Below are 10,511 nucleotides of genomic sequence, written 5' to 3' on the forward strand. Positions count from 1 at the left end.
CCCTTGCTGAACTTCCCTTGCCCGCTAGCGCAAAAGCACTGAGAAGATGCCTAGGCTTCTTCTCCTATTATGCGCAGTGGGTCCCCAACTACGCGGACAAAGCCCGTCCGCTTATTAAGTCCACGACTTTTCCACTCACGCCAGAGGCCCAATTGGCCTTCAAGGAATTGAAACACGACATCGCGAAAGCCACGATGCATGCGGTAGACGAATCCATCCCTTTTCAGGTGGAAAGCGATGCATCTGATTTCGCCCTGGCCGCCACACTAAACCAGGCGGGCAGGCCCGTCGCGTTTTTTTCCCGCACCCTCCAAGGCCCCGAAATTCGGCATTCAGCGGTGGAAAAGGAGGCCCAGGCCATTGTGGAGGCCGTCAGACACTGGCGCCATTACCTGGCGGGAAACCGGTTCACCCTGATCACGGACCAGTGGTCCGTGGCGTTCATGTTCAACAACACGCAGAGGGGCAAGATCAAGAATGATAAGATCTTGCGGTGGAGAATTGAACTCTCCACCTATAACTACGATATCATGTATCGTCCAGGGAAACTCAATGAGCCCTCGGATGCCCTCTCGCGCGGAACATGCGCTACTACGCAGGAGGATCGCTTGAACGCCCTCCAAAATGACCAGTGCCATCCTGGGGTCACTCGGCTCTACCACTTTATCAAAGCCCGCAACCTGCCTTACTCGGTGGAGGACGTCAGGTCGGTGACAAGGAGCTGTCAGATTTGCGCGGAATGCAAACCGCACTTTTACCGACCTGACCGGGCACATTTGGTCAAGGCCACTCGCCCCTTCGAGAGGCTGAGTGTGGATTTTAAGGGCCCCCTTCCCTCAACAGATCGGAACGTGTACTTTCTGAACATAATAGATGAGTACTCCCGGTTCCCGTTTGTTGTCCCCTGCGCGGACACGTCGACTGCCACGGTGATCAAGGCATTCCGTGATCTTTTTACCCTGTTTGGGTACCCCAGCAATATCCATAGCGACAGGGGCTCGTCGTTCATGAGTACTGACTTGAGGCAATTCCTGCTCTAATACGGGATTGCCTCTAGTAGGACCACGAGTTACAACCCTAGGGGCAATGGACAGGTGGAGAGAGAGAATGCTACAGTCTGGAAGGCTGTCCTATTGGCGCTGAAGTCCAAAGGCCTTCCAGTCTCCCGTTGGCAGGAGGTCCTTCCAAATGCGCTTCACTCCATTCGCTCCCTCCTGTGTACGGCAACCAATGCTACTCCCCACGAGAGGATGTTCTCATTCCCTCGGAAGTCGTCCTCGGGGATATCTTTACCAGCCTGGTTGACGTACCCAGGACCCGTCCTTCTGCGGCGACATGTAAGGGCCCGCAAGTCCGACCCCTTGGTCGAACCGGTCCACCTCCTCCACGCCAACCCTCAGTATGCCTATGTGGCATATCCTGACGGGCGAGAAGACACAGTCTCGATCCGAGACCTGGCGCCCGCAGGGGACGTAGCAACTCCTGTCGCTCCCATACCCCCAGTGACAAATCCCTTATCCCTTATTTCTCCCCCAGATGTGGCGCGGACAGCACCGGGACCAGTGCTTAACAGTTTTACTCCAATGCACATCTTGCCTGAGCCCCGAAGATCGGCGCCATCGCAGAATGTACCGGGATCCCCTGCACTACCACTTCATCAGGGTCAACCGGCCTGTGAGTCCGTGGGAGAACAGCTGGACGCTGTTTTGGGGAGAACGCCACCGCAAGCACCTGCTCCGGTGTCACCGCCGGTATTGAGGAGGTCACAACGACGGTGCGGTCCTCCAGAACGTCTGGACTTATAAACTGTTGACATTTTAGTCTCTTTTCGTACCCCGCCGGCCTTTGTTCTCAAAGGAGGGGTGAATGTGGTGAACATCGTTGGTTCCCACTGTGGGATTGTTCTAATGTTGTTGTTGGGCTAGGGTGGGATTGATACACCTGTGGTTGTTACTGTTGTGGCACATCCCAGTCGGGCTCCGCCTCCTGGGTGAGGTATAAGACCCCCTGCTCGGGCGGGACTTCTTTGTGCCTCGTGTCCAATTGATGCGCATCAGTGTTCTAACTACGTCAGGAACCTTTCAAAGCTGCCAGTCTGGTGTCAAACAAAAGCCTGTCTGCACCTCCCAGTGATTGAAACACCATTGTTCCTGTTATTCTTGTTCTGGGGCGGCACAGTGGTTAGCACTTCTGCCTCTCAGCGCCAGGGAAACGGGTTCAATTCCCGGCTTGGCTCACTGTCTGTGTGGAGTTTGCACGTTCTCCTCATGTCTGCGTGGGTTTCCTCCGGTTTCCTTCAACTTAAACTTGAGTGCATTCCTCAACATGTTCTCTTCTTCTTCCCTCAACTCCCACCCCACACCAACCCAACAGAAATTCTTTGTGTGCGTGACTCTGCTGCTCCTGGCTGTGGAACATGGAGAATCATCCTGCTACAGGGCAAATCAAGAGCAAAGTACGTCTTGAACCTTTCCAAACTTTACACTCGAACTGGGCAAAAAGTTCGAAACATGGGAACCATGGCTGCGTGCATCCACTCGCCAATTGGGTGTTGCCAATGGCGATGGGCCACAATGCCATCATGGAGGAGTGTTAATCCCAGTCTCAGGTGGACTTCCCTGCATGGGTGGTTAACAATGAGGCGGAGTGTCTTGGTCTACAAGAAGATATTGACGGAATGGTCAAATGGGCAAATAAGTGGCAGATGGGTTTTAACCCTGAAAAGTGTGAGGTGACACAATTTGGAAGCAGTAATTTGACGGGGAAGGACTCAGCGAATGGTAGGACACCAGGAAGAACAAAAGGACCTTGGTGTGTTTGTCCGCAGATCTCTGAAAGCAGAAGGACATGTGAGCAGGGTGGTGAGAAAGGAATAAGGGCCACTTGCCTTTTTTAATCAAGTAAGAAGTTTAACAACACCAGGTTAAAGTCCAACAGGTTTATTTGGTAGCAAAAGCCACACAAGCTTTCGAAGCTCGAAGCCCCTTCTTCAGGTGAGTGGGAATTCTGTTCACAAACAGAGCTTATAAAGACACAGACTCAATTTACATGAATAATGGTTGGAATGCGAATACTTACAACTAATCAAGTCTTTAAGAATTTTTTAATCAAGGCATAGATTACAAAGTAAGTAGTTTCACAACACCAGGTTAAAGTCCAATAGGTTTATTTGGTAGCACACGCTTTCGGAGCGTTGTCCCTTCATCCGGTGAGTTTAGATTACAAAAGCAGGGAAGCCATGTTGGAGTTGCATAGAACTTTGTTGAGGCCAGAGCTGGAGTACTGTGTGCAGTTCTGGTCGCCACATTATGGGAAGAACGTGAACGCACTGGAGGGGGTGCAGAGGAGATTCACCAGGATGCTGCCTGGGATGGAACATTTCAGTTATAGAGAGAGGTTGGGTCGGCCTGGGTTGTTTTCTTTGGTGTGGAGAAGCCGGCGTTGAACTGGGTAAAACACAGTAAGGAGTCTAACAACACCAGGTTCAAGTCCAACAGGTTTATTTGGTAGCCCAAGTAAACCTGTTGGACTTTAAACTGGTGTTGTTAGACTCCTTATTGTTTTCTTTGGAGCAGAGAAGACTGAGGGGTGACCTGATCGAGGTCGACAAGATTATGAGGGAAATGGACAGAGTGGATAAGGAGCAGCTGTTTCCCTTAGTTGAAGGGTCAGTCATGAGGGGACACAGGTTCAAGGTGAGGGGCAGGAGGCTTAGGGGAGACGTGAGGAAAATCTTTTTACCCAGACGGTGGTGATGGTCTGGAATGCGCTGCCTGGGAAGGTGGTGGAGGCGAGTTGCCTCACATCCATTAAAAAGTATCTGGATGAGCACATGGCACATCATAACATTCAGGACTATGGACCAAGTGCTGGCAGATGGGATTAGGTGAGAGTTCAGACATTTCTAATGTGTGGTTGTAGTCTCGATGGGTTGAAGAGCCTCCTTTGTGCTGTGTGATTCTAATGATTCCATGATTCAACCTCAAATTAATGCTCCAACCCACGTGGACCTTTCCCACAGGGATTGCCTTTCACACTCTCCCTTCCTCAAGGCTCCAAGAAGGAATCGGCCAATATCCTGTCTTGCCAAAATAGCAAGCTCCAACTCCAGGGGCCAAAGCTTTCCTTACCAATACAAATGTGGATGCGGCCTACAAACAGGCTGAGGGCTCATTGTGGTAACCACTCCACCAGCACATTGCCCAAATTCAGGCGCTAACAAGTGGTGAGCCTGATCTTTACCTTTAATCAAGTCCCAAGTAGAAGGAGGCAGCCAGGAGTCAGTGGGGGTAGATCCTAACTGCTCCGAGATTCCTGGCTGTCGAAGGCTCAGGGACAGATCCTCTTGGTAAAAGAGGTTGGATCTTGCCAGATCCATAGAGCTCAGTGACGGATATTAATATGATCCAGCTCCCCAGGCAATCCTTCCAAAGCACAACGCTCAATGTTTACCCATTCTACTGCTTCAGTCTTTGATGAGACAATGACAGACTAACCTTCCTCTCCCCCTCTCTCTCTCTCACTCTCATTCTCACTCCAGTTCTGTCTAGAATAACAGAATCGTGGAAATGTAGAGACAGTGATGATGGAACCTGGGATGAAACGGGGGACACCTGGATAAACTCTAACTGCGATTCTTGTTGCTGTAACTGGCCAGGGATGGAGTGTTGTCAATCGTAAGTCACCCTCTGCTGCTCCACCTCGAGTATCTCTGATGTGTCATTCTGCATTGGTGCTTCTTATTAAAGCACAAAGTGGACTTGATTTAACAGCCAGACATGGGGGTCCGTTCTGTCGTGTTGTTCTAATTATATAAACACACCAATCACTCAGACTGTAATGATCTCAACCAGGCCCAGGAGGTTGGCCTCTTGGAGTATGAGCTCCCTGATTGAGGTCATGATTGCTCTGCCCAATCAGGGAGCCTCACCTGTAAATATAACTGGGAGTGTCGGATCCACTGGCACTCTGGATTCTGACTGTGTTCCTGAAGCACTCTGGGAGTGGTGTAGGATTTGTAAATAAAGGGAATCTGGTGAAGGGACAACGGGCTGTGAGGAGTTATTTCACAGACGGGATTGTGTAACCAGGCTGTGGGTCTATTTGTAGACACGAGTCACATGGGGCATTTAGAATGAATGAATGTATTAGAGCTATGCTGATTGGCTAAAGTGAAACAACGAGGTTCGGGGGACTGGAGTACTGCGCTTGTGGGGGTGGATATCAGGGGTTGGTTTTATCTTCTTCCTGGACCTGGGATGGGGAATATATCGGAGTTCTGTATCGATGATTGGCAGGGTTATATGGGGGTGGGTGCCCTGAGTTTCCCAGTCCCCTGTTTGCACCTCCCCCTTTGTTACACCAAACCGGGGCCGGGTCTGTGTGGATCGGGTTCATCTTCCCGTGCTTCGTGGACTTGGGGGTGTCTGTTTGTCTGACTTCCCGTTCCCACACGTGAGTCACTTTGCAGAGGCCCAGGCTTCTGTATGTGTATTATCATCAGGGTCAAAATTCTCACAGGCTTTCCGACTCCGCTCGGGGGCGTGTGCGATCAGCGTCCGGATCCATGTGGGCCGGTGGTGTGCGTTTAATTGAACTCAATTTAATTGGCCAAAAAGCGCAACAAATTGGATCCATAGTTGGCCAGCATTGGCCCTCGGGTGTTCCCCACTCTGTTGTTGGCAGCTGTTTAAGCCTTGTACCGGGTCATCCCTATTGTAGCTTATGGCGGCCAGAATGGCTGCCTTCATTTCTGGTAGGGCTCCCCCAGTCACGTTCTGGGGTTCGGGTAGGGCGGAACGGATGGCGGAGCTTAAACATAACAGAATAAGTTTAACCTAACCTTTACAGGAGTCACATTGTGGTTCTGTCCGTCCTGTCGTCGGGTGGTGACCGGATTCATCGGTACGGGAACGGGAGTCGTGACTGGAGTTATCAGGATGGGAATCGGACTAGGGGCTGAGAGTGAGTTTTCCGGGATGGGGGCCGGATGAGGTGGTGCCGTTGGTTCCATTACCGGGAAAGGAGGTGGGGGTCCCCAGTTGGCAGTGACGCTAGCTGTTGCAAAATGGCAGCATCCTCTTCTAAATCCCCCCACTCTACCCCTGGGTCACTATCCCTGGTTTCGGTGGTGTATGCACACATTACACCCCTTTTTATGGCTAGTTGTGATTTTAAATCTGCCATCTCGTGCAGGCATTTGGAGTGGTCTGTCACGTGGGCAATATTTGCTTTTCCTGCTTGGTGCAAAACCTTTACTGCATCCTGCAGGTCGCTGCATTTAGGTTTAACTTCCTCTACCTGTTGCAGCGCAGCCTCTCTCTCACTGACAGCACGCTGTGCCTTTTGGTAGGCTTTATCACATTGAGCCTGGAATTGGCTCACGTGTATCATATTAATCTGCTTCCTTTCCTCTCGTGTAACTACCTCCACTTCCAATTGTTGTATGTGTGTGTGGGAGCACTCATTAAGTCCTGCTTTAGTTGGGTTACCTGGGTCTCTCTGTCCCCTTTAACCCGAATAATCTCCGGATCTCGACCACGGAGCTGTTCCAGACAACTGGAGATCGCAATCGCCTTCCTAAGCTTGGGAGCCCTTTTACCTATTTTCTTATGGGCATGACTCCAACTATTCTCTGCCTTGGATCCCAGATTGTGGTGAACCATCGTTGGTTACCACTGTGGGGTTATTCTAATGTTGCTGTTGGGTTAGGGTGTTGACACTGTGGGGTTGTTATAATGTTGTTGTTGGGCTAGGGTGTTTACACTGTGGGATTAATATACCTGTGGTGGATGCTGTTATGGCACATCCCGGTCGGGCCCCGCCTCCTGGGAGAGGTATAAGACCCTCTGCTCAGGCGGGACCCCTCCAGTCTGGATTGATGTACTCGTGTTTAAATAGTTCCATTGTTTGTCAATAAAAGCCTTCAATTACTGAAGCCTTGTACCTCGTGCTTGATTGTCGCGCATCAATTTTATTGACAAACACGAAACTCTCGACAGAACTGAGAGTATGGAGCAAATGCTAAAACCAGAGCGTCTGACGCTGGATCCACGTGCGGTCGGCGCCTCTAACACCTTCGGCCACTGGCTGAAGTGTTTCGAGGACTACCTGGCAGCCTCTGCAGCAGTTACTACGGATAACGACAGACTCCAGGTCCTCCATGCGAGGGTAAGCGACACTGTCTACCTCGCGATTCGTGCGGCCACCACTTACCCGAGGGCCCTCGAGCTCTTGAAAAAGCGATACACGAGGCCTCCCAACGAGATCCACGCTCGTTACCTCCTCGCTACACGACGTCGGCAGTCGGGCGAAACCATGGAGGACTACGCCAATGAGCTCTTGCAGCTTGCCAGGGGCTGCGACTGCAAAGCTGTGTCGGCTGAGCAGTACATGTACGACCTCGCCCGAGATGCGTTTGTGGCAGGGGTAGGGTCTTCGTACATCCGGCTCAAGCTGTTGGAGAAAGGGAATCTCAACCTGACCCAAGCGATGGAGATGGCTGAAATGCTGGAGGCGGCGTCGAAAAGCTTGGCCCTGTATCCAGAGGACCACGTGGAGACAACGTGGCAGGAGCAGTCACAAATCCCTCCTCACCCCACGGGCTTGCGCTCCCATATCGACCCGACGGCGGCGGCAGCTCCAGGCGGCCCGCGGTGCTATTTTTGCGGAGGAGCCAAGAATCCACGGCAACAGTGTCCAGCTAAAACGGTGATCTGCAATCAGTGCGGTAAAAAGGGGCACTACGCAAAAGTCTGCAGGTCGAAGCCCAAGAACGGCAGTGCAGCCTGTGACCCTCCAGAACGGAGATCATCTCCATCGGCGTCGCAGTACCCACGAGGTCCGACCACGTGCGAGCCCAGGACGACGCCATTGTGGCTGGCGGAGGAGGAGGATGACCACCAGGAGTCGCTACGCTTGGCGCCCTCACCCATGTGCGATTCATGGGGGCGGCCATCTTGGTCGACGACGACCAGGAGCGACCAGCAGGGGTCCTCAGCATCAACCTCGGCTGCCTGCAGTGACGTCCAAGGGCCAACGGTGGCGTCGATCACCCTGGACCAGGCTAAGCATCACAGACTTGACTGTTCAATGATGAACATTAAGGTAAATGGTCGTACTGTGTATTGTCTGTTTGACAGCGGGAGCACTGAGAGTTTTATTCACCCTGACACTGCAAAGAGGTGTGGACTCCGGGTTCTACCTGCCAAACAGACAATTTCTATGGCATCACGGTCCCGGTCTGTACCGATCCAAGGACGTTGTGTGGTAACTCTGGAGGTGCAGGGCACAATTTACGAGCGATACAGGCTCCTTGTGTTGCCGCATCTTTGCGCGCCAATTCTCCTCGGACTAAACTTTATGGTCCACATGAAGAGTGTGATCCTACAGTACGGTGGGCCACTCCCTTCGCTGGCAGTAGGGAATCAGCCTCCAAATCGTCCAAAGCGCCCCGCATGCAATCTTTCCACACTAAAGATCACCACACCCTCTTTATTTAAGAATCTGGTACCAGGCTGCAAGCCCATCGCTACTAAAAGTAGGCGTTACAGCGCTGAAGACCGGATCTTCATCAGATCTGAGGTTCAGCGGCTCCTCAAAGAAGGGATCATACAGTCCAGCGTTAGTCCGTGGAGAGCACAGGTCGTGGTGGTTAAGAGCGGGAACAAACCCCGGATGGTCATCGACTACAGTCAGACCATTAATCGTTATACGCAGCTGGATGCGTATCCTCTCCCGCGCATATCTGATATGGTCAATCAGATTGCGCAGTACCGGGTGTTCTCCACCATAGACCTTAAGTCCGCCTACCACCAACTCCCCATCCGCCCAGAGGACCGACAATACACGGCTTTTGAGGCGGATGGTCGTCTGTATCAGTTTCTTAGGGTTCCATTTGGTGTCACCAATGGGGTCTCGGTCTTCCAGCGTGCTATGGACCGAATGGTGGACCAGAACGGGTTGCGGGCTACCTTCCCGTACCTGGATAATGTCACCATCTGCGGCCATGACCAGCAGGACCATGACACAAATCTCCAGAACTTTTTGTGCACTGCGTCTCGCCTGAATCTGACCTATAACAGGGAGAAGTGTGTGTTCCGTACGCGCAGGTTAGCTATCCTGGGATACGTGGTGGAAAACGGGGTCATTGGCCCTGATCCAGACCGTATGCGCCCCCTTACTGAACTTCCCTTGCCCGCTAGCGCAAAAGCACTGAGGAGATGCCTCGGCTTCTTCTCTTATTATGCGCAGTGGGTCCCCAACTACGCGGACAAAGCCCGTCCGCTCATCAAGTCCACGACCTTCCCATTCACGCCAGAGGCCCAATTGGCCTTCAAGGCATTGAAAAGCGACATTGCGAAAGCCACGATGCACGCGGTGGATGAATCCATCCCTTTCCAGGTGGAGAGCGATGCATCTGATTTCGCCCTGGCCGCCACACTAAACCAGGCAGGCCCGTCGCGTTTTTTTCCCGCACCCTTCAAGGTCCCGAAATTCGGCATTCAGCGGTGGAGAAGGAGGCCCAGGCTATTGTGGAGGCCATCAGACATTACCTGGCGGGGAAGCGGTTCACCCTGATCACGGATCAGCGATCCGTGGCGTTTATGTTCAGTAATACGCAGAGGGGCAAGATCAAGAATGACAAGATCTTGCGGTGGAGAATTGAGCTCTCCACCTATAATTACGATATTATGTATCGTCCAGGGAAACTCAATGAGCCCTCGGATGCCCTCTCGCGCGGAACATGTGCTACTATGCAGGAGGACCGCTTGAACGCCCTCCATAATGACCTGTGCCATCCTGGGGTCACTCGGCTCTACCACTTCATCAAAGCCCGCAACCTGCCGTACTCGGTGGAGGATGTCAGGTCAGTAACAAGAAGCTGTCGGATTTGCGCGGAATGCAAACCGCACTTTTACCGACCTGACCGGGCACAATTGGTCAAAGCCACTCGCCCCTTCGAGAGGCTGAGTGTGGATTTTAAGGGCCCCCTTCCCTCAACAGACCGGAACGTGTACTTTCTTAACATCATAGATGAGTACTCCCGGTTCCCGTTTGTTGTCCCCTGTGCGGACACGTCGACTGCCACGGTGATCAAGGCATTCCGTGATCTTTTTACCCTGTTCGGGTACCCCTGCTATATACATAGCGACAGGGGCTCGTCGTTCATGAGTAACGACTTGAGGCAATTCCTGCTCTCATACGGGATTGCCTCTAGTAGGACCACGAGTTACATCCCTAGGGGCAACAGACAGGTGGAGAGAGAGAATGCTACAGTCTGGAAGGCTGTCCTACTGGCGCTGAAGTCCAAAGGCCTTCCAGTCTCCCGTTGGCAGGAGGTCCTCCCAAATGTGCTTCACTCCATTCGCTCCCTCCTGTGTACGGCAACCAATGCTACTCCCCACGAGAGGATGTTCTCATTCCCTCGGAAGTCGTCCTCGGGGATATCTTTACCAGCCTGGTTGACGTACCCAGGACCCGTCCTTCTGCGGCGACATGTAAGGGCCCGC

Source organism: Mustelus asterias, chromosome 17 (genome assembly GCF_964213995.1).
Source record: "Mustelus asterias chromosome 17, sMusAst1.hap1.1, whole genome shotgun sequence".
In the NCBI taxonomy this organism is placed as follows: Eukaryota; Metazoa; Chordata; class Chondrichthyes; order Carcharhiniformes; family Triakidae; genus Mustelus; species Mustelus asterias.